The 24,399-nt window shown below is 38.6% G+C and overlaps 1 long non-coding RNA gene across 1 annotated transcript; it reads left to right on the top strand.

Annotated features, from left to right (window-relative positions):
• Nucleotides 1-1,025: 1,025 nt before the first annotated feature.
• Nucleotides 1,026-16,925, top strand: LOC127547996 (uncharacterized). The gene is made up of 3 exons (XR_007950302.1): nt 1,026-1,166; nt 2,962-3,012; nt 13,550-16,925. It is a non-coding gene; the product is annotated as an uncharacterized LOC127547996 (long non-coding RNA).
• The last annotated feature ends 7,474 nt before the right edge of the window (nt 16,926-24,399 follow it).

The raw sequence follows: 24,399 nt of genomic DNA, 5'->3' as shown, positions 1-24,399 counted from the left end.
GGCTTGATTTATTACTTTATTAATTGTTTAGATTTGAGAAAATAATGGAGAAAAATTAATATTGTAGATTATATTTTAAAGTGTGTCCTAAACACATTCGCCTCTCCACCAAAGCCTGTTGTTAAACATTTACTAATACACATCTAGAGCAGATCTTTTCAGGGCTTATTCTATCACTGCATTATCTATTCTCTCCCAGAAAGAAACCCTCAGGCTATACAGTAAAGCACAGAGTCTGGAATTTGGTTAGTGGTCATTAAATGGTCTCCAAGATCTCTTCCTACTCTGTAATTCTAAGATTTTTTGGTTCCATTTAGCATCAATTTTCATTGTCTGTAAAATGGAAATAATTTAATCTTTATTGACTTTTGGGCAATTTCTTGAGAATCAATAAGGTTTCTGCATGGAGTACAGAATATATATATATATATGTCCATTTAAAAAATCAATAAATATAAAATATATACAGTCATTAAAAATTATTCATAATTATGCCAGGATATTCACATCCAGAGAAAGAACTATGGCGTTCGAATGCAGGTGGAAGCATACTATTTTCACTTTTTTTTCCTTTCTCATGGTTTTCCCTTTTTGTTCTGATTCTTTTTTCACAACATGACTAATATGGAAATATATTTAATATGATTGTATATATATATATATAAAACCTATGTCAGATTGCTTGCTGTTTTGAGGAGGGAGAAGGGAGGAAAAATGGAAATTAAAATCTTTTAAAAGCAAACGTTGAAAGCAAAAAAAAAAATTTTTTTAAGAATGTTGAAAAACATAATTATGATAGGGTGTCCAGAAGCAGAGATACTAGGATAACAGACAGACCAGAATCTCTTAAAATTCTAAGAATTTCTTTATAGGCAACTGAGGGTGGAAGTAGGTTAGTTTAAAAAAAGAATTGTGAGAACAAATTGGACTCTTCCCATTCCCAGCCTGTCATCATGGGATGAGGCACAGGGCTGGCTTTAAAAATACTGCAATACATATCTCAGAGCTAGGTTAGCACAATTAGTTAGAACCTTGTGCTAATAAGGTCAAGGTTGTCAGTCTTTTCCTGACATGAGCCAGCTAGCTAGTTTTGCATGACTGTTACAGTCATTTTCCTATGTGACGGAGATAGAAGGGACCGAGACATCTGGTGAGGTTATGGACAGGTGAGTTTTCCTGTGGACTCTGGAAGAAGTCGGTACGCCTGTTTTGTCAACCTTGTTGAGAAAATGGAGGTCTCCTGGGCACTGAAGGTAGTTTGGTTGGGCTAAGATGCTGTCATATTGCCTCTTCACTGCTGGAGCCAGGAGTATGGGATTCAGCATCTCTTCTCTTGGACAGTGGATGAGAGCATTCTTGGGGGCAGGGGTGGAGGCTCTCAGCATGTAGAAATTTTTCATTCATTTTCTTCCCTCCTTCCCTCCTTCCTTCTCCTCCCCTCCCCTATGTCCCAAAGTCTGTTCTTAGCTCTACGACTCTCCAATCTGAGCTCTGTTCTCAGAAGCTCTATGAAAAAAAAAATAGGCTGAGTCTGCAACTGACTCTCATTTTTCTAAGCTTAGTCAAAAAGGGGTGGCTTTGAGCCAAAAAAGCCTGATTCAGCTCAATTATCCCCCACTGCAGGAGATGTCCTTAATTTTCTCATTGAAGCTTTCAAAGTGACACAGTGGATAGAGCTCTGGGCCTGGAGTCAGGAAGAAATGAATTCAGGCTGGCCTTAGATACGAACTAGTTGTGTGACCCTGAGCGAATCAATTCCCTATTGCCTCAGTTTTCTAATAGCATCTGCCTCAGCGTCAAATGAGAAAATATTTGTCAAGTGTTTAGCATAGTGCCTGTTACATAGTAAGTACTTGGTAAATGCTTATTTCCTTTTCCCCCTCCCTTTTAGAGGGCACACACCATGCTTTCATAGGGAGGTCCATTGGAATTCGTAAAGGCTCATCTTCCTGAATCTTCATCAGAGAATTCCTTTGATCAACCCTCTAAAGAGGGTATTAATATCTCAGTTTACTAGAGATTCTGCTAGCTACCTCAATCTTCTAGAATATGGCTTAAATCTATCATAAAGCATTTATTTGCACTAAGATTATGTCCTCATTTCTCCTCTCCCTCTTCCTCCTATCTTTTTCACCTTTCCAAAATAACTTTTTTCTAGGTAGGAGTCAGTCTTTTTTGAAAGGGGGCTATTTAAGGTATTATTAGTATTTGGGTAGTGAAAAGGGAACAATCATGTATTAAGTGCCTACTATGTGTCAGGTACCATGCTAAGCATCTCACAAATGTTATCTCATAGGATCCTCACAACGATCCTGGGAGATAGGTGCTATTATTATCTCCATTTTACAGAGGCAGATAGAGATTAAGTGACTTGCCCATTTAGTAAGAGTCTGAGGCTGAATTTGAATTCAGGCCATGAAATGGAGTTATTCAGAAGTAGAATTGGAGCCTCAGGAATCAAAGGTTTGGTGTCAGATGAACAGCATCAGGGAACTACATCAGGGAAATTCCAAATTGTCACACTCATTGATGCAAATGTTGAATGGGAATAAAGGAAGGGAATAAGCATTTATAAAGTACCTACTATGCACCAGGTGTGTGCTAAGCTCTTTTTACAAACATTCTCTGATTTGATCTCACACCAACCCTTTGAGATAAGTGCTGTTTTACAGCAGGTTAAGTGCTTTGGCCAGAATCACACAGCTAATAAATGTCTGAGGCTGAATTTTAATTCAAGTCTTCCTAATTCCAGGCTCAGTGCTCTAACCAATCTAGCTCCTACATTCTTTTCAGCCAGAGAACTTCCCCTCTACCATTGTTTCTTCCTCCATCGACTTCCACAGCAACTATGGAATTTATGTAATGGGGGCAACATAGTGCAGACCCTATACCCAAGATGTGTAAAATATTCCTCTGATGCATATGGTACTTGTGTGATTATTTCTTCCTTTTCCTCTGCAGTGATTGCTCTGATTTTTTTCAGAATGAGGAAGACTGCATCCAGGATACCAGGTAACCTTACTGATTTCTCTAGAGATATCTCTTAGGGATTGAGGTGACCTCCTCACATCAGGTTGAATTCTTATTCCAATGTGTTTCCCCCTTGTTAACTGCAAATGATTGACATACCAATTCCATTTAACCAATAAACATAAATTAGCTTTTATAAGAGGACATTAACTTCACAAATATAAAAAAGTACAAGCCTTTCCTCCATTACATGGGGTTCATATTTCTCCTTCCATCAGTTTGGTTTCTGAGCACAGCAGGCTCAGACTTACTACGGTCCCTGCATAACATTAGCCCCATCGCTTCCTGTCCAAATATGGCATGTTGGATGAGTCCATGTGTCAGCTACCACCAGGCTGGATCCTGAAAGTCATTTCTCTGGGCTTTGTATGGAACAAGCTGGCCACAGAACTCAGCTTGGACTCCATTTCTGCACCTCCTGATTGCTCAATCTCCTAATCTTCTGAAGCTCACAAGGTCACAGCCATCTCCATTCTCCTTCCCTTAAAATGAGGGAAAATAGACATAATAGCAACAGAAGTAAAGTAGGGCCAAGTGCTCTCTCTGTGTACCACCCTCCCACACCCACCACTCTCCTCCACCCAGCAGCCTTCAGCAGCTCCTTCTCCTTCTCCAAAGCCAGCAAGTCTGGAAAGAGTTTATGCCAAGAGATAGTGGGTCTCTTGTTTTTTTAAAAACTCCCCAGTTGTGGCTCTTTATAGCTAGTCAAAGAGTCTCCTTTTTATCATGTGGTTAGCAGACCAGAGCCAGAATGTTCTGCTCATGCTCCGAATCTCTCCAAAGTGTTTCTACTACACATCCTCATGGCTCTCTGGAAACAAGTTCCCCAGCCTCTTCCACATTGGGGATTGCATCAGCTAAGTACATCTGCTCACCAACTTCCCCCTCTTTCCTCTACTCTCTCAATAATCCTATGAGCTAGAGAATATGAGTATTATTATCTCCATTTTAGAGAAGGCAAAAAAAAAAAAAGACTCACAGGGATTCAGTGATTTGCTATAAGTCACATAGATTAGTAAGTGACAGAATTAAACTCCTTATAAAAACCACAAAATCTTAGAAATGAAGAGAACCTCAGAGGTATCTAGTACTCCTCATCCATCCCTAAACAAGAATGTACTCCACATCAGAGTTAAATAGAAGCCAGGGGCCACTAATCCCTACAAGGATCCCTGTGGGCTGCATATTGATTTGGGTTTAAAATGTCATGTTCTCTATGTTTTATTATATTTTTATTTCTTTTGTTAAATATTTCTGGATTACATGTGAATTTAGTTCCTCCTCATTGGGAATGTTATACTCCTTCTTATGGCGAGGGCCCTCACTTTTGATATCTATGTCCTACGTCATACTCTATTGGTGTTTCTTGAGAAGGAACTTTGAGAAGACTTCTACCACCTCTCAAGACTGCCCGTTCCACTTTTGGACAGCCTAATTGTGAGGAAGTTTTATCTCACACCAAGATTAAATTATCTGTTTGCATCTTCCAAGAAGTGATCCTAGTTTTATCCCATGAGATCAAGCAAAGAAACTCTAATCCTTCTTCCTGCTGAAAAACTGAACATTGTTTTTATCTATTCCCTAAATCTTTCCTTCTCCAGGCTAAATGTCCACTGTTTCCTCAACAAACCTCTATCTGATATGACTGCAAGTCCCTTCTGCCTGATTTTAGACTATATTTTCTTGTTTTGGTCTTTTGATTTGTCACCTGATTGTTTATTGTAATTTTTCTTATGATCTATATCAAAACATTCCAATATGTTCCTTCCTACCTCATTAATCTCTCTCTCTCTCATCCCCGCCAAACCCAACTATTTCTGCAGTTTGAAATATTAGTGGGCAGCTACTCTATCCAGTGGATAGAGCACCAGGCTTGGAGTGAGAAGACTCATCTCCTTGAGTTTAAATCTGGCCTCAGTCTCTTACTGGCAGTGTTATCCTGGGGGAGCACTTAACCCTGTTTGCCTCAGTTCCTCATCTGTAAAATGAGCTGGAGAAGGAACTGGCAAATTACTCCAGTATCTTTGCCAAGAACATCTCAAATGGGGTCACGAAGATCAAACATGACCAAAAAATGACTGAACCACAACAAAATTCAAACAGTGTTCGGTAATGGGAAAATATAATTTGGGAGATAAATCTGGAGGGGGAGCCTGCCTCTGAACTCTGCTGGTTACCTGACATTAGCCACTGATGCCTTTAACCTTTCTCCTAAACCACAGATATCAAACATGGGGGTTTGCAGGTCAGCATTGAGGCAACAACACTTCTACATATAACCTGTACTGGATTAAAATGTAAATGAAAAAAATAAAAATAGAATATATCATAGATAATGTTAATACAGGGGCACAGTAGATAGAGCATCTATCCGGGAGTTAGGAAGGTATTAATTCAAATTTGGATTCAAACACATGATACTATATGAGCCTGGGAAAGTCACTTAACTCCTATTTGCCTCAATTCCTCATCTGTAAAATGGGAACAGATTAGGGAAGAAAATGACAAATTCTGATATCTTTGCCAAGAAATCCTACAGATTAGTCCATAAAGAGCCGAATACTTCTGAACTACTGAACAATTGAACAACAATGTTAATACATCAGTCTGAAGCATGCATGGATCTGTAAGTAGGATTTATTTGAGCTTAACATCACAGCTGAGCCCATTCCAGGGTGGGGCCTGCCAGCTGGGAGAATAGCCTGCACCATTAATGGTTCCTAGCTACAGTCTATGGCCTGGCTAGCTCCATTTCTGCCATGCCCTTGAGAGGCTACTTATAAATAATCATGGGTCACATTTATATAGAGTTTTAAAGTTTGTCAGATTCTTTACATACATTATCTCATTTGCTCCTGGCAAAAACTCTGTGAAACAGGTATTATTATTCTTATCATTTTCTTCCTACAAATGTGGAAATGGACCTCAGTGTAGTTAAGTGGTTTGCACAGCTAATAAACAATAGGGGTAAAATTTAGATGCAAGGCTTCCTGAAACACACTTATGTTCCAATACATAAAATAGTTATGGGAGGAATATCTCCTCTTCAAGTTTGTGTGGAAGGTTACTCCTAAAAAAAAATCTAATGTAATGCAGAAATTATGGAGGTTTGAGGATTTTATTATATTTAAACACAGGGACTGGATGCAAACAAAACAAAATGAAATAAAAGACAAAAACCATCTGAGCAAAAATTAGCTTTTCATAGAGAAAACTTATCAGAATATTAGAGAATTAATTCTTTTACATATTGCAATCTTGTACATTCTTTTAGGTTATAAGAGTTAAAAAAAAAAAAAAAAGCTTCATAATCCCATGCTTCCTTCAATGTCATAAAAGTGGAACAAATTTAGTTAAACTGAATCACGATTTCATATATTCCCTAAGGAAACAAACCTGGTGAAACTAATTCCATAGGTAAACTAAACCCCTGTTACAGATTAAACTACATTTAGAGGGTTCATAATGGGTTGATTGAGAAGAGAGATTTATATGTCTACAGAGAATCCTTGCTCAAATAAGTGAATTCAAGTTACTTTTGGAAGCCTTTACTCCCCTGAATTCTTATCTGAGGAATATTTGAGGCCTTAAGTGAATTTCACATGACTGGGACAGGTTACAGTCAGTTCTATAGCCTTCTAACTAGGAAAAATGACCTTGATCACTCTTCCCTCCCCACTAACCAAAATTAATAAAATATAATAGAAAAAAAAGTTCCCATTGTAGTAACAAAAAAGGCTGAAAAGATCAATTGCTGTCAGATTGTGGAAGGACTTGGATGCCAACATAAAAATCTTATGCTTTCTTCAGTAGGTAATGAAGAATTGTTGATGATTTTCTGAGTAGAGGGCCTTTCCAAGTCTTAACTTCCTCATCTGTTCAGGAGAGTTGGGGGGATTGAACCAAAAGATCTTTGGGTCCCTTGATGTGACATTCTGTGAGTCTCTTACCCACTATTATTCCATTTAATATTATAGGTTGATGCTGACTTCTGAGATCTAGGACCATCTCTGCTGTTCTATGTTATAATAGCATTCAGTGGAGACACAGCGGTGGTCATCTATGGGTATTTGGAAATTTTGTGTAATTGTGAAATATCATGTTTAAATTACATTTCTTTTGTGGAGCTAATTTCTTCTTGATAAATCTTTTTTGGGAGGAAACATGATATTGTAGAAAGAACATTGAGACTAGACTGAGAGGGTTGCTAAATGTCTAACTTTGGGTTAATCATTTAATTTCTCTGAGCTTCTAGTTCCTCATCTTGTAAACTGACGAGATTGCACTAGATGGCCTTTGAGATTCCTAAAAGATCTAGACTTAGGTCTTAGACCCTTTTTTAGGGATAACCTCAATTCTTTTTTTTGCTGGGAGGTGAGAGGGAAAAAACCCAGCCACAATTGTTATTACTTATAAATAAATGATGATGTAGAATCATTCCTTTATGGAGCCCAGCAATTACTGAGACATTAGCTCAGAGGCCTGGGAATAGGCTACTCATCGAGGAAAAAGGGAATTAAAGGCAGCCAGGTCCCCTGAATGAGTGAAGTCCCAGATCAACATAAAATCATGGGACTAATGCCAGGCTGTGAGGCAGCAAACTTAAATTCTGAGGCTTCTGGGAAGAGCTGAAAGAGCCCCAGATTCAGGGGCCTGGTCTCGAGTCCCAGATGACATTTCCATGATGTGTGTCTTTGAGAAATTCACTTTACCTGTAAGCTGATTTCCTCAGCTTTAAAATAGAGATAATACCACTTGTATTAAAACAATCAAACAACTGGGGGGAGGGGCAATGGAAAAGCCTTTCAAAATTTAAAAGCCCTTTATAAATATTTTATCATTCTTTTTATTGTCTCCATCCTTTTCCTAACTACTAGTGTGACCTCAACTACTAGTGTGATCTGCCTTCATTTTCTCACCTGCAAAACGGGGCTAATTAATAGGAAGTCCCAAAAGTCTTACCTTAGTTTCAGTCACCCTGTATGTGTCCTACCTACCTCTTAGGGTTTTTCTAAGGACAAAATGAGATGACAGTATGTGAAAATACTCTAAAAAATGAAAAGAAGAGAAGGGTCTGAGCTTCATGGGACTGGGTGCTGCTGGGCAAGAATATTCAATGTGTGCTGGAAACATTTCGTCCACGATTTCAGAGTATCCCCTGGAAATAATAATAACTAACATTTACATGAACACTTTCCACATGCTAGTTATTATGCTATGAACTTTACAATTAATATCTCATTTGATTTTCATAATAATCCTGGGAAGTAGATTCTATTAATATCCCCATTTCATAGTAAAAGAAACAGACAGACATAGGCTAAGTGCCTTGTTGAATACACACCTAATAAGTATGTGAGGCTGCGTTTGAACTCAGGTTTTCCAAACTCTGGAGACTATTCTGAGCCATTCACAGAACTACCTAACTTCCTCTTGAATGGAGCGAGGGTGGGAGTGGGGTTGGGGAGGTGAAATTAAGGAGATCACTGGGGCAAATCAATCCACAACATTTTATGGCTTCCCGCATTTCTTTCAATCAATCAATTAGCACCTGCTTTGCAATTTATATTCCTAGAGAGTTAGTTGCAGGGGAAACTGAAAAGTTAAGTAACTTGATGGCTAGAAAGTGATGTGAATGGAATACTGAACGCCCAAATTTAAATTCAAACTCTGAGATGTACTATTGTGTGACCCTAGGCAAGTCACTTAACTTGTGTCTGTTTCCTCAATGGTTAAAACAGTAATAATAAAATGATAGCTATCATCTTCCAAGGCTGTTGTTAAGATTAAATTATGCAATGTTTTTGAAGCATTTTGTGCAGAGTCTGGCACTTAGTAGGGGCTTAATAAATACTTGTTTCTTGATTTATATAGCTAGTATATTTTAGGTAAAATTTTAATCTAAGTCTTTCTAATTCTGAAGTAAATGGGAAATTGTACCACCTCTCCCTGCTGGTTAAAAACCCTTAATTAAGGACCTAGGCTATATTGACCACCCAAAGATTGATACAAGATGTTTTCTCACAATCATACATGTCAAACAATCTATATGTCTTAACTGGGAATTGGCCCTGTACTGATTTTTAATTTAATTTAATATTTCATTTCCCCCCCCAGTTACGTGTAAAACTTTTTTTTTACATTTGTTTTTAAGACTTTGAGTTCCATGTTCTCTTCCTTCCTCCCTTTCTCCCATCCCTATTGAGAAGCCAGATGAGATGAGAAGATGCTCTAAATTATTATTGATCAGGGAAATACAAAGTAAGACAACTCTGAGATACCACTATACATCTGTCAAATTGTCTAAGATGATAGGAAAAGACAAGGATGAATGTTGGAGGAGATGTGGGAAAACTGGGACACTGATACATTGTTGATGGAATTGTGAAAGAATCCAACCATTCCAGAGAGCACTTTGGAATGATGCCCAAGGGGAGATCAAATTGTGCATGCCCTTTGATCCAGCACTGTTTCTATTGGGCTTATATCCCAAAGAGATCTTAAAGGAGGGAAAGAGACCCCCATTTGCAAAAATGTTTGTGTCAGCCCTTTTTGTAGTGGCAAGAAATTGGAAACTGAGTGGATGCCCATCAGTTGGAGAATGGCTGAATAAATTGTGGTTTATGAATGCTATGGAATACTATTATCTTGTAAGAAACAACCAGGAGGATGATTTTAGAAAGGACTGGAAAAGCTTACATGAACTGATGCTAAGTGAAGTGAGCAGAACTAGGAGATCATTGTACATGACATCAATATTATATGACGATCAATTCTGATGAACATGATTCTTCCAACAATGAGATATGATTGAGGCCAATTCAGTTTCTTGTGATGAAGAGAGCCATCTACACCCAGAGAGAGGATTGTAGGAACTGAATGTGGATCACAATGTAACATTCTCACTCTTTTTGTTGTTGTTTGCTTGCATTTTGTTTTCTTACTTATTTACTTTTTTTAAAATCTGATTTCTCTTGTGCAGCAAGAGAATTGTATCAATATATTTATACATATTGGATTTACTATATATTTTAACATGTTTAACATATATGGAATTGTTTGCCATCTAGGAGAGGAGGTGAGGGGAAGGAGGAGAAAATCTGAAAAAAGGCTATACAAGGGTCACTGTTGTCAAATTATCCTTGCATATGTTTTATAAATAAAAAGTCTTATTTTAAAAAATGGGTTCCCTCCCCTCAAAAAAAAGAGAAGGCATATGTGAATTTAAGCAAAACGACTCTTTACTGATTAATCAATTATTATTTTCCTATTCTCTTGATTGTTTAGAGACACTTGGGGAAGTGGGTTACCTCCTCCTCTTTTGATTTTAGGGAATTGTTCCTGTTCATTCTCCCTCTTCCAACATGGAAAATCCCTACTCTTTCTTCTACTTAAAAATCAGATTACTTAATTTGTATTGTTTCCTTTTAATTAATTGGCTTTATTTCATTGTTTTTAGTCTATAAAAGTCTGTCTCCCTTGTCTTGGAGTTCCATGTCTAAACTGAGGAGGTTTGGTCCTGCTTTGTTGAGTGATTGGCATATAACTCTTAATAAATTGATATGCTCAGAAGATTGAACCTTTGTTTTCTTCAGTCATTTTATCTTTCCCCTGCTCTCCAGTCAGAGAGTCCAATCAGAGAGGCCAAGGTAATTTGAGCAGATGTGAAGATGAACCAGATTCAGTCAAAGCCAGTGTGGCAGGTGGGGAATGAAAACATGCTTCAGGTTGGAATATAAAGGCAAAAAAAAAAAAAAAAAGAAAGAAAGAAAGAAAGGAAGGAAGAAAGAAAGAAAGAAAAGAAAAGAAACAATTCCTGACATCAAAGAGCATCTTTTACTGAATTATGAAGATCTGGGATCAAGTCTTGTTTCAAAACCGCATTGACCACCAATAAGCAAATCAGTTCATATCTTTTTTCCCTCCCTTCTTTGTGATTCTAGGCAGCTAGATGGTACGTTGGGTTGAGTGTTGCTGGATTTAGGGTCAGGAAAACTGGATTTTGAGTCTCTTTATGCCTTGGTTTCTCCAATTGTAGAATAAGCGGGGGAATCAACTTGATAAACTGAGTTTCCTTCCAGCTCTAAATCCATGAAGCTGTAACTGAACCCTTTCTTCCAGATATTTTCCCTGGATTCAAATGTTCTCATCTGGATAGAGTCCTGGAATCAGGAAGACCTGAGCTTAAATCCAGTTGCAGATTCTTACTACCAGTATGATCCTAGAAAAGTTACTTAACTCTGTTTGCCTCAGTTTCCTTATGTCTAAAATAATCTGGAGAAGGAAATAGCAAACCATTCCAGAACCTTTGTCAAGAAAACCCCAAATGGGATCATGAAGAAATGGACAAGACTGAAAATGACTGAAGAACAAACAACAACATGGCTACCTAGGTTGGTTGTTAGATCAAGTTTGACATTTCCACATAATCCAGATACAAGGTGTTTCATTTCTTTTGGTGTCTGTTTCCTCACTGAAGATCCAGATGTAGAAAACCCAGAATATCAGGGGGCACCTTCTTTTCCTTCTCAATATAGCCTTTATTATATTCCTGGATTTCAGGTCTATAAGGATCTTTGTCACTTATGCTCTTCTTATGCTCTTTTGGTCCAGTGGCAGTGGACCAGCCCCAGCACAGTACCTGGGACATTATAAGCACTTGGCAAATGCATTTACTTCCTCTTCCTCTTACTGTCTGCTGAAGGCTAGGAGCATTACTGGTGATGTATGCAACTCAAATTATTTATTATTAAAGCTTTTTTATTTTAAAAACATATGCATAGATAATTTTCAGCAGTCACCCTTTCAAAACATGATGTTCCAATTTTTCCCCTCCCTTTCCCCTACTCCTCCCTTAAACAACAAATAACCCAATATATGTTAAACAAGTGCAATTCTTCTATACACATTTCCACAATTATCATGCTGCACAAGAAAAATCAGATCAAAAAGGGAAAAAATGAGAAAGAAAACAAAATGGAAGCAAACAACAATAAAAAAAGTGAAAGTACTATGTTATCTATACTGAATTCCCACAGTCCTCTCTCTGGGTGTAGATGGCTTTCTTCATCACAAGGCCATTGGAACTGGCATTAATCATCTCATTATTGAAAAGAGCCATAAATATCAAAATCGATCATCATATAATCTTACTATTGCCGTGTAAAATGATCTCCTGGTTCTGCTCATTTCACTTAGCATCAGTACTTATAAGTCTCTGCAGGCCTCTCTGAAATCATCCTGCAGATCGTTTCTTATAGAACAATAATATTCCATAACGTTCATATACCATAACTTATTCTCAGAATTTTCCAGCTGATGAACATCTACTCACTTTCTAGCAACTCAACTTTTTACAGAATAAATATCTACTTCTTTTGGAGAACAGCATTTTCTGACATTAAACATGCACAGTTATAAAAAGTCATGAGAAGAAGCCTTTTAGTGGGCAGAGAGCTAGACGGTGTCTAGAGGACCTAAATTCAGCTTCCATCTGTAACACAAATGGGCTGTGTGAGCCTGGATCTGTAGATTTAGAGCTAGTATGAATGCTGGAGGCCAAGTTCAACCCTCTCATTTTATAGATGAGGTAATTGATGCACAGAGGTTAAGTGATTTGTTCAGGATCATATAACTAGTAAATGAGGTAGAATTTGAAACCAGGTCTTCCTAATTCGACATCCAGCTCTAGGACCCCATCTACTACCTCTCTGGGTAAGGTCAGTGACTTCTCAGTATTTTATACAACTTTCTATAATTATAAAGTACAAAGCAAGTACCAATTTGCATTGGCAGGGAAGTAGGGTCCTTGAAAGAATATTCTGTTTACTAATAAAACCAAATTAAATAAGACATATTAAAACTTACCCATTATTATGCTGATCCACCTTTCCTGTCCCTCCTGTCTTTTCTTTGCCCTCCCAATATGTCTTGTGTCTTACATACTTGCCCTAGGACCATAGACTTTGAGCTAAGACATTATCTATGAATTAAGAGATATCTATACATATGTTTTCAAAATTTAAAAAAAAGTTTTAATAATTAAAAAATGTTGAATTGCATACATCACCAATAATGTTCCTAGCCTTCAGCAGGCAGTAAGAGGAAGAGGAAGGAAGTGAATTTGCCAAATGCCTACAATGTATTGGCCATCTAATCAATCTCTTATCTTAGAGATCAGGACTTTAGGGCAGAGAGGTTAAAGGATTTGCAATATAGATCATATAGGATATCCCTCTACCTTGGGAAAAAAATACAGCATAATGGATAGTGTACCAGACGGAATTTGGAAAGCTCAGGTTGAAAACACATCTTGTACTTAAACTCACCTACCTTACAGTGTTGATCTAAGGACAAAAAGTCTGTGAAAGAAGGTATATGATGCCTGCCAAATCACTGTGTCTCAGTTTCCTCATTTGTAAAATGGGATTGTTTCAGGTCTGCAAAATTTTAAAGTGCTTTATAGCCTCTGTTGGAAATGAGTCCTTGAATATTCATGCTTTGTCCTTTTTTTCTCCAGGTGGCATAGATGGTAACCCAGAGGACAGCTTCCTGGCCCACAGAATCGGACTGTTCTCTCTGGAAGCTCTCCTCTGCCTGCCCCTCTACCCTGCCCCCACCTCTGTCCTCTTTCTTGATGTCCCCTGTGTCTTTTCAAATAGGGGAGAGGGAAAGGACCCAGTGGATCTGGCCAATCAAGAAGGATCATTCCTCTAATCAGGTCACACAAAAGCTGCCCATCTAACCCAGCTGGCTTCTCAGCCTTTTGCCCGGAGAACATTGTGTTTCATAAGAGTGGAGCTGACTTCCCAAGGCAATAGGAAGGGAGGCCATCCAATAAAGTGAAGACACATCAGTTTTGTACTGACGTTTTCCCCAGGCAAGCAGCCTGGCCTGATTGCTGGGGACCTGGTTAGGAGGCAAGGCAGTAGAAAAAGAAATCTGTCTTACTGACTCATGGCCGGCAGGGGGAGGCACCATTGCGTGTCTCACCATGAGAATTGGGGGTTTTGAACTGAGAAGAATGGGGTCCAAGTTCAGAGTGGTATTGAGCAAGAGCTAGAAGGGACTTCACTTAGCTAGAGCAGTCAACAGAAGCTATTTGTCCTGAAGCCGAGACCTAGATGTAAAAAAATGTCTAAGACAAATCCAATTTACAAGGATTTTTTTTGTTTGTTTTGTTTTATTTTGTTTTTTGTTTTTTTACGCCAGGGAAGGAAGCAATGAGCCACTAATGCGAGATAACCTGGAAGTAGCAAGTTTATCCAGTACAATATTTCAACCAACAATAGCTGTGTGTAACAGAATCATGGAATTAGAAAAGCATTTTCATTGGTGAAGTGAACCCTGGATTTGGACTCTATACATATGGACTGGTGTCTGAATTCTGGTTTTGTCCTTCTCTACCTGTGTGACCAGAGGTCTTCCCTGGATCTGTTTTCTTATCTGAAAAAGAAGGGATTAGACTAGTTTCTCTTCTATTTTAAATCTATGATTTTTTACAGAAACTTAATCAATAAAGTGGGGACAGCTTGTTATTTCATTGTTATAGATTCTTCCCCAGGTGAGGAAATTTCCTCTACCAATGCAGGTCAGCACCTTTGAGCAACTTGGAGCCTTAAGGAATTCGGGTGAACACTGACTTGCCCAGGATTGCATAATGTATGTCAGAAAGACAGGCTCTGAATTCTGGTCCTTTCTAAATGAAGCCAGTCCTCTCTACTTGTGGGCAGCTAGGTGGCTCAGTGAATAGATACAATCAGGAAGACCTGAATTCAAATCCATCTCAGACACTTACTAGCTGAGTGACCTGGGACAAGACTATTTGTCTCACTTTTCTCCTCTGTAAAATGAGCTAGAAAAAGAAATGACAAACCACATTTTTGCCAAGAAAACCCCAATGGGGTTATGAAGAGTCAGATATGACTGAATAGAAGCCAGACTTCCTCTTCCTAACTCCTTAAAAAAATGTGCATTTTTACAATTCTGTCTTCCAAGGCAAGTGCATGTTTATTCTGTAAAAAGCCTCATTACATATATATTGTCGCTGCAGCAGACAATATGCCATATAAGTCATATGGATATCCCTCTACCTTGGGGAAAAATACAGCATAATGGATAGTGTACTAGACTTGGAACTTGGAAGGCTCATTTCCACGTAATCCAGATACAAGTTGGAAGATTCATCTTGTACTTAAATTTACCTACTTTTTACAGTGTTGATCTAAGGACAAAAGAAGATGTCTGTGAAAGAAATTATATGATGCCTGCCAAATCACTGAGCCTCAGTTTCCTCATTTGTAAAATGAGGATTTTACATTGTAATATAATTGTAATGTAATGTAAATTGTAAAATGGCAAGTTTGCAAAGCACTCTGCCAAATTTAAAGTGCTTTATAGCCTCTGTTGGAAGTGAGTCCTTGAATATTAGTCTCTTGCAAAAGTAGCCCCAGAGGATGGACGCTGGCTGGAGTCAATATTGACGTGCTTCTCCTCTGTGGGAACTATGTCCAGATGCATTATTTCCTGGGCTCATTAAGAGCTCACAGCCCAAGGTATAGAGTCAGTTTCCTTCTTTCCAGGTTCCTTCTTGGAATGTATTACATTGGAGAAATCCCGGCAATGGATGGCGATGAAATTACAGATCAGGAGGGAAAGTCATAACATGTGGTGTGTGAGGTCAGATGGGATGAAAGGGGAAACCTCTCATTCTGAATCCCCGACCTGGGAACCTCTGCCAGCTTTCTCCTCCAGTTTCCCAATTGCCTTCCAGTTGAATGCTGTCCATTGGCCAACTGGGTGGCTTCTCTTTACACTGGAAATTTCCGTGGAATTTGCAATACCACCTTATGTTTCTAGAGGAGTTCAAAATACTTGTGACCTTCAGTGAACTCTTATATCCTCCATCTTCTGTTCTATGCTATAAAGGTACTCCGTTCGACTCTCCCTTCTTGAGTTTGAATGGAGCAAATTTTATTTATTTATTTTTTTACACCTACATCATCCCCTTGGCCCTTGACTAAAATAGTGCACAAGCAAGTTTCCTTATCTGATCAGTAACTCTCTTCTTGCAAACCTCTATAGTGGTGTATGGGGCAAGGTGGGTTAGTTGAAAGAGTCTCAGAAATGGGGAGAGGGAAGGAAGAAGGAATAAATTTTGTAACTCAAAACTTGAAATAAAAATGTTAAAAATTAATTAACCCCCCTAAATCCGTTAGCCAAGCTAACAATAGCTTTGGAGACACAAGCAGTACTTTAGAGGGGACTAGGTCCTTCTCTCCTAGCACAGTACAGACAGTCCTCTGTGTCACTAACACCAGCATTGCTCTCCACCACCACCACCCCCACCTTGAATTTGCAGTAATTCCTAGAGGTGACTCTGTTGGAAATATAAAACTATAAGTGTTAGTTATTTTGCTGGAAGAGCAAGTTTGGGAACTACAATTCTCAGCCATCTTTGTCTCTATTATCTTCCCCATAGCTAGGGATATAAACATACTCTGTCTGCTTGGCAGATGGATTTTTTTTCCCTTGCCTGGTTTTTGAATGGCAGAGTCCTAAGAGGCAACAGGTGAATAGCAGTGACCCGGACACCATGAACCTCAGCTTACATAACTACCCCCTCGGCCAAACCGTCAAGCAGTCTCCAGACGCTACACAAGAAAACATGTCTTCTCATCATCTGATACATGTCCAGGCTGAGGACATGACACATAATTTCGCTTCCCTGCCAAATACCTGTCCATGGTCATGAATGCTTTGCCTGCAAAACGAGTCCGCCTGTTGGTGGAAAGGAATCTCCTGGGTCTTGGAACCTTCCAGTTGGCACTACACAAACACAAAGAGCAATGTGTACGGAGAGGGATGAGGGGGGGCTAATGGGGAATAATGCAGCCGTGGATCTCCGGGAATGTAACAAATCCATTTTGGAATTCTTGCCAATAACCTTATTGCTCTCTGGAGAACTAGGGCTGAGAAAGGCTAGAATAACTTGAAAATGAAAAGAAAATTGGAAAATGCTTGAGCAATTTTGGAAGTCACTCACATGTTCTTTGCCACTTCCATTTTGCTGTGCTAGGTTGCCCCAATAGATTTCCTTCTGTAAGATCTGGGTTGATGTCGATATTTAGGGGGGCTTTCTAGTTGTTCTGGGGAACAACTTGGACTAGGAAAACATATCTCCAGGCTTAATTAACCCTTTGCTCCTCCCTCCTACCAGCCATATGTTTCTTTTTTTGTACTTATCATAGGATTACAGGATAATTTAGGGCTGGAAGATAACCTTAGAGATCATCCAGTCCCATTTTATAGATAGAATACTCAGACCTAGAGAGATTAAATAAACTGTCCAAGTCACAAAACTAGTGTGAGGCAAAGCAAAGATCTGAACCCCTGACTCCAATCCATTGTTCTTTCATGTGCACTCATTAGGGCTTGTGGGCAGGTGGGTGAGAAAGCAGACTGATTATCTTCACACAGCTCATCTATGATTTAGTAGCTAAGTCCTAAGGGAGTTAGTTATCTGAGGCATTGAGAGGATAAGCCCAGGGTCAGAGAACTGTTAAGTGTCAGAAGCAGGAAATTAATCCAGGTTTTCTCAGCTTGCTGCCTTTTGTGAATAAAATAAACTCATGAAAAAATTTCAGTCATCTCATGTGGGCTTAGTGCCATAATATACATTCTTCCAACTCTACCACTCCACTCAAAGATAAAAATAAAAACTATTTCTCATTTATATAGCACACTGAGGTTTGTAAAGTTAATTACAGATAAATCATTTTATCTTCACAACTCTGGGAGGTGGGTGCTATGATCATTCCCATTTTATAGATGAGGAAACTGAGGCAAGGCAGAAGTTAAGCGCTTTGCCTAGGATCACATATGTAGTAAATATCAGAGATAGGATTTTAATTCAGGTCTTTTTGTCTTTAGGTCCATATAATAACCACTGAATCATAGCATATGTAATAAATGAAGTTTGCCTTTTGGAAGCAAAAAAAAAAAAATTGACTTTTATTTAGATATGTAAAACTCTAGAAACAATAACGGTAAAAATCACATCAATCCTATGGATACTAGGGGAGGAAAATTGTAAAAACAAAGAAATTATTGGGGCAAATGAAAAAAAATTTTTTTAGGCTAAGATTAAACAGTCAAGGCCATTATACCATAAGGGAATGCTGCTTTGCTCAACAAAGTTTGGCTTTGAGTTTCTCGTTATATTACATCTTAAGAAAATGAGAGAATTAATTTATTGGAGGTCACATAGGTGGGGTGTGGCAGATTTAGGATATAAACCTGGGTCCATTGGATCCTAGCGTGATCTTTCTACTACAGGGCCTTTCCGTCTGTAACTAGATTCTTTTAAAGGCCACTGTCCATCACTGGAGTTCAATTTGACTTCTTATGTCTTGTCCAAAATAAATATTTCTCTAGTTGTAGTCCTTAGTATTAATATTTGGGATGGACAATATGGACTCAAGTGTGGTAGGAGCAATTTTATCTAACCCAAATCCTTTCCTTGTGCAAATTAGGCTTGTTTTTCCCTCAAAGGTGACAAAACTAGATTTTATTAACCCTGGACATTAACTCAGGTTTAAGTTATCTCCTTTGAAACAGCTTCCTGGTTTCAACATGGCTTCCTGCTCACTTAAGGACACAATAAAGCTCATCATGAGTTAGAATACTTCAGATTTGACAATTCTTTCAAAACCAGAGAAGTCATCCCATCCTGCCTTGCTGACCACATTTGCTTCCATATGTATATATTGGCAGGGGGTATATCTATCCAAACCAAGTGGTGGGGTCTCTTTGTTGAATATCTTACTTTCTGTTATTGCTAAATATACTTCCTTTTTCTAACTTTTGAATAATTTACAAGTGTTTCTTTCTTTCTTTCTTTTTTTGTTCCAACATTGAACATGAGATAAATTACTGTCCTGCGTCTGGTCTTTCTCTAACAGCCAGGATCCAGAGACTAATCAGACAACAAATACTTGGCACCACATTTTTGGAAGGACTAATGATGCTGAGGGGACTTAAGACTTGGCCATAGGAGAATTATTTGAAAGGAATGGAGGCATTTAACCTGGAGAAGAGAAGGGTTAGAGGAGGCATGAAAACAATCTTTGAAGGCTTGCCATGTGGAAGAAAGATGAGATTTAGTCTTTTCAATGGGTAGACTTTTGGAGAAGGACCTTTTTTTTGCAGACATAAAGATCAGACATCATGAGTAAGAGTGAATGAAATGAAACTGAGGTTTCATGCAAGAGGCCTTGAGAGTAGATCCTGGAAGCCTGTTTTGATTCCTATTGTGTTTCATGACACAACGCCCTAAATATTTAGGATCACGAGTGTGTACATATATTTATATGCATACTTCACACATGTAAATGTGCATATGAGACATGGTATACATGATGTGGGTCAAACATCAACATGAGGTATATGACATAGACCCCAGATGATGGCAGGTACCAAAAGTTGGGGTTCAGTCATGTGAGGAATTCTCAATGGCCATTTTCTTTGGCAAAAGGTAGATTTATTTAGGGAATAGGTTATATACTAAATGAAGGGATACAAATAGACATCAGACATGGTAAATATGAACTAGAGTTGGGAGAACATGTGAAAAGATCAATTACCCAGTGGAACTCACAATTACCCGGTAGAAAAGAAGCACCCCATGAGGCTGGGGCATGCCCTTAGCTAGCAGGCTAAATCCTGTAAGGGACCTAGCATCCTAAAAGAGTTAGCTGTAAGGAGAAGTGGGGTTGAGAAGCATAGTGAAATTAGGAGAGATACCACATGCATGAGGGAAGAGGAAGGGGAAAGACATCACTAGGCAGAGTGCGTTGATGGACTGACCCCCAAAAAGGACAGCAGCCATGGAATGGCCCATAAGTAGATTTTGTAGGGAAAATTTAATCCCAGGGACATAACTGGGATTCCTGGCAGGGTATGGCAAGGTGACACTGTTCAAGATCTCTACAGAGCATGGGTCTCAGAACTTTGACTTAACTTGGATTTCAACTCGGACCATGGAGCTAAACTGATCTCTACATGTGTTTTCTGCCTGCTTGCCTTAGGGATCAATTCTTTAGTTTCTCTCTCAATCCATCTACCATTTAGGACCTCATCATATACACATGCATAATCTATGTATTATACATATACATATTAAATAGAAACAAAAATATTTTTGAAATTTATAAATGCATATATATGTACATGAATATATTTATATATGTGTATATGTGTTTCATATATACATACACATACATACACACACACACATATATATGTGTGTGTATATATGAAAAGAAGAGAGAAAGGAGGAGGAAGAAAGAGAAAGAGAGGGAGAAAGATGGAAGGTGGATGGGATCTTAAAGGTTATCCTAAAGCGATTACACTCTTCATTTTACAAATGATGAGATTAAGAGGCAGTAAATGGCAGAGCTGAAATTTGAACTTGGGTCTTCCCACTCCAATCAGCCAATCAATATTTATTAAGAACCTAGTGTGTGTCAAGCTCTAAAGACAAAAATACTGTCCCTTCCCTTAAGGAACTCACATTCTAAAGGGGAATATCCAAAACACTATGTATGTGTAAGATTTATACAATGTAAATGGGAAGTAAACTCAAAAGGAAATGAGGAAGGAAGCAGGGAGAAAGCCTTCTGAAAAGAGTGAGATTGGAGCCTTGATGGAAGCCTTAAAGCTACAGCCCAGCCAGAAATTCCTTCCAAGGTAGTGTTCACCTTTTTTATGCTATCTATAAAATGGAGGGTTTGATACCATCCCCATTATGACAAGCTGACATTTCTGTCAGAGTGCAATGTTTTCCATAAAACAAAATAATTTGAGGACAAAAAGAACAACTCCCATATGACATCCTGATCTCCTATGAGAAAGTCACAATACTCTTCCCACTTACTCCCTTCCCCCCATCCAACACACACAGAGTAATTCTATCTGTCAGGGGGATGCCATAAGTCATTGTAACAGGGAAGAGTGAGCCAGAGAACTAAATGGATTGCTCGGACACACTGCACAGTATAAAGCGCTCCTGGAACTGGGACACTGGTGTCTTTTGTTAGCCGCTTCTCTGGGAACTTCCTATCCTTGACTTAGCAGGACAATTGTCAGGATTTGAGCTAGAAGCAGCTGCCTAAAGTTGAGGTGGCAAAAAAAGCTAAAGATTTACTTGGGACGTGATTTGGTCCCAAGGACACGATATCATCAGAGTAGAACCAGGAACTGGTCAGTCTGACGCGGGATTCATGGCTCACATCTGGGGATTAGGAAACCCTCCGCCAGAGCCGAGGCTGGCCGAGCCTGAATGTTGCCATTGAAGACAGCACTGGAGCCAAGGCTGAGGTTACAGCTACAGGGAACACCACATACAAAAGAATCACTCAGAATGCAGCCGGCTCCTCTGCTTTGGAAGAGATCGTTCGCGATGAATCAAGAATGGCAACTCTTGGATGATGTGAATGGGATTTTCAAAATGGAAATCCTCCCCTCCCCCAAGTGGAGAGATGAGTTGTGTGTAGGGGAGAAGAAGGAGCTTCAGCACCTAGTGGAAGAAGCAGGTGGCTAGAACTGGACTTTGAGCCAGGATCGGAGGGGTTCAGTTCCTGGCTCGGATCTCCATTGTGGTGGGAGCCCTCTGATGCAGAAAGCACTTTCGTAAGCGGGTGCCAGCAATCCTTTGGGACCATTCCTTCAGGGAAACCACATAAGACTGTTTCTCCCCCTCCTCTCCCGCCTTCATGCTGCTAAATGGGGTCAATGACAACTAACATTTCAGAGAGCCAAGGACCTAATAATAAAAGCTTGGGTGAGAGGAATGGACTGTGCTTTGCAAACGAAATTCTCTTTCATTCTTAGCACATCCTGAACCCAAGGATGGAATTTCTGTGTGGCCAGCAAAGGACTTACCTTCAGAGACTTGGGGAAAGGTTGTATTTTGCCAACTTTGGAGGTCTCTACAACGAAAAGACATTTGAATCATTCTAGAATGGAACAGAGACTGAACTTTATTTGAAATAAAGTTTTTAAATTTAATTTTCATTAAAAAAAAAAAAGTTTCCATGCCCAGAGGACTATCAAAATGTGTATCCTCTTTGACCCAGCAGTGTCTCTACTGGATGATCTCAAAGAGATCATAAAAAAGGGGAAAATATTCAAAAATATTTTGCACTCACATGTGCAAAAGATTATAGCAGCCCTTTTTGTAGTGGCAATGAGGAAACAGAGTGGATGGCCATCAGCTGGGGAATAGCTGAATAAGTTATGGTGTATGAATGTAATGCAATATTATTGTTCTATAAGAAACAATCAGCAGGATGATTTCAGAAAGGCCTGGAGAGACTTACATGAACTGATACTAAGGGAAGTGAGCAGAATCAAAAGAACATTTTCACAGCAACAACCAGATTATGTAAAGATCAATTTAATGCATGGGGCTCTTTTCAACAATGAGACCAATTTCAATAGACTTGTGATGGAGAGAGCTTTTTTCTTTCTCATTTCCCCCCTTTATGTTCTGATTATTCTTGCACCGTGTAATAAGTGTGGAAATATGTATAGAAGAACTGCACATATTTAACATATACTGGATTTCTAACTGTCTAGGAGAGGGGAGTTGAGGGAAGGGAGGGAGAAAAACACAAGGTTTTGCAAGGATGAATGTTGAAAACTATCTGCATGTATTTTGAAATAAAAAGCTATTATTTTAAAAGTGACAGTATAGGTAAAAAAAAAAAAAGTTTCAAATTCCCTTCCTCTCTCTATTGAGAGAGAAATTCCTTTCTCTATTGAAAAAGTAAGGAATATGATACTAATAAAATTAATTTTACTAGTATCTTTCATTTTTTCTATCACCAGAGTTTCTTTCAGTATCTCCCTCTTTTTCCCTCCAAGATGGCCATTGCACAAAACAAATATTTTTAAAGAGAGAAAAAAAGAGGAAAATGAAAAAAAAAAAAAAAACAACCCAACTCAAACAGTTCATTGAAAGTTTGAAAATATATATTATGTATCATATCTATATATCTAAAGGAGAGGGAGTGTCTTCTCATATTTCTTCTTTGGAACCTTTCCTATTTTTTGTAATTCCCCAGTATTTACTTTTGATTATTTCGTGGTTATTCTTTCTACACATTGTAGTAATAGTATATATGTATTGCTTTCTTGGTTCTGCTTATTTCATTCTGCATTAGATTATGCATTTTTTCCCATGCTCCTCTATATTTATCCTTTCTTACAGTAGCATGGTAATGTTCCAATACATTCTTGTTCTGTAATTTGTTTAGCCATTTCCTAGTTGATGGACATTTACTTTATTTCCAATTCTTTGTTACCACAAAAATGTATTGCTGTAAATATTTTGGTATACATGGGGATTTTCTTCTGATAAATTACCTCCTTGGGTTTGTCATCTCAACTCTTTTCACATTTCAGTTCATCCTTCACTGAGCTGCCAAAGTAATCTTCCTAAGCACATCTGTTTGTGTTCCCTCCTTTTTTCTTCCCCACTCCCCAAGTTAATACCCTGGTGGTTCTCTATCATCTCCAGGATCAAATGTAAAACCCTGTTTGGCATTCAAAGCCCTTCAGAAACTACCCTTCTCCATCTTTCCAATCTTCTTTCACAATATATTTCTGCCCTCCTTTCTCCCTCCCCTGAAATCCAATGACATCAAGCCCCTTTGCTATTATTCAAGACCCTCCATCTTCAGACTCTGAGCATTTTCACTGGTTTTCTCCTATCCTTCGAATATTCTCCTTTTTCCATCTTTGCCTCCTGGTTTCCTTTAAGTCCTAGGTAAAATGTCACTTTTGACAAGAAGTCAAAACGAGAAGTCTTTTCTAGTTCCTCTAATTCTAATACCTTCACTCTATTATTCATCTCAAATTTATCTTGAAAACAGAGTTATTTGCATGTTGTCTCTCCTATTAGATTTTAAGAGCCTTGAGAACACTGCCTTTTCATCTTTCTTTGCACCCTTAGCTATTTAGCACAGAATCTAGCTTATAGTAGGTGTTTAATAAATATTTGACTGACTAACTGCTGTTGAAGTATAAGACTAGTAGTAGAATTTCTGTGTCAAGGGGTATGTGCATTTTAGTAACTTTATTTACATAATTCCCAATTGTTTTCCAAAATGGCTGTCGACTATCAGCTCGACCAGCAATGCACCAGTGTGCTGAGGCAGACTTTTTTTCCCCCTCAATTATATTTCATTTTTCCAAATACATGTAAAGATAGTTTTCAAAATTGATTTTTGTAAGACTTTGTGTTCCAAATTTTTCTTTCCTCCTTCCTTACCTCTCTCTTCCCCAAGACAGTAAGCAATCTGATGT

Source organism: Antechinus flavipes, chromosome 2 (genome assembly GCF_016432865.1).
Source record: "Antechinus flavipes isolate AdamAnt ecotype Samford, QLD, Australia chromosome 2, AdamAnt_v2, whole genome shotgun sequence".
In the NCBI taxonomy this organism is placed as follows: Eukaryota; Metazoa; Chordata; class Mammalia; order Dasyuromorphia; family Dasyuridae; genus Antechinus; species Antechinus flavipes.
The sequence above is the reverse complement of the archived record's forward strand: the minus strand, read 5'-3'. Positions and strand labels throughout refer to the sequence as shown.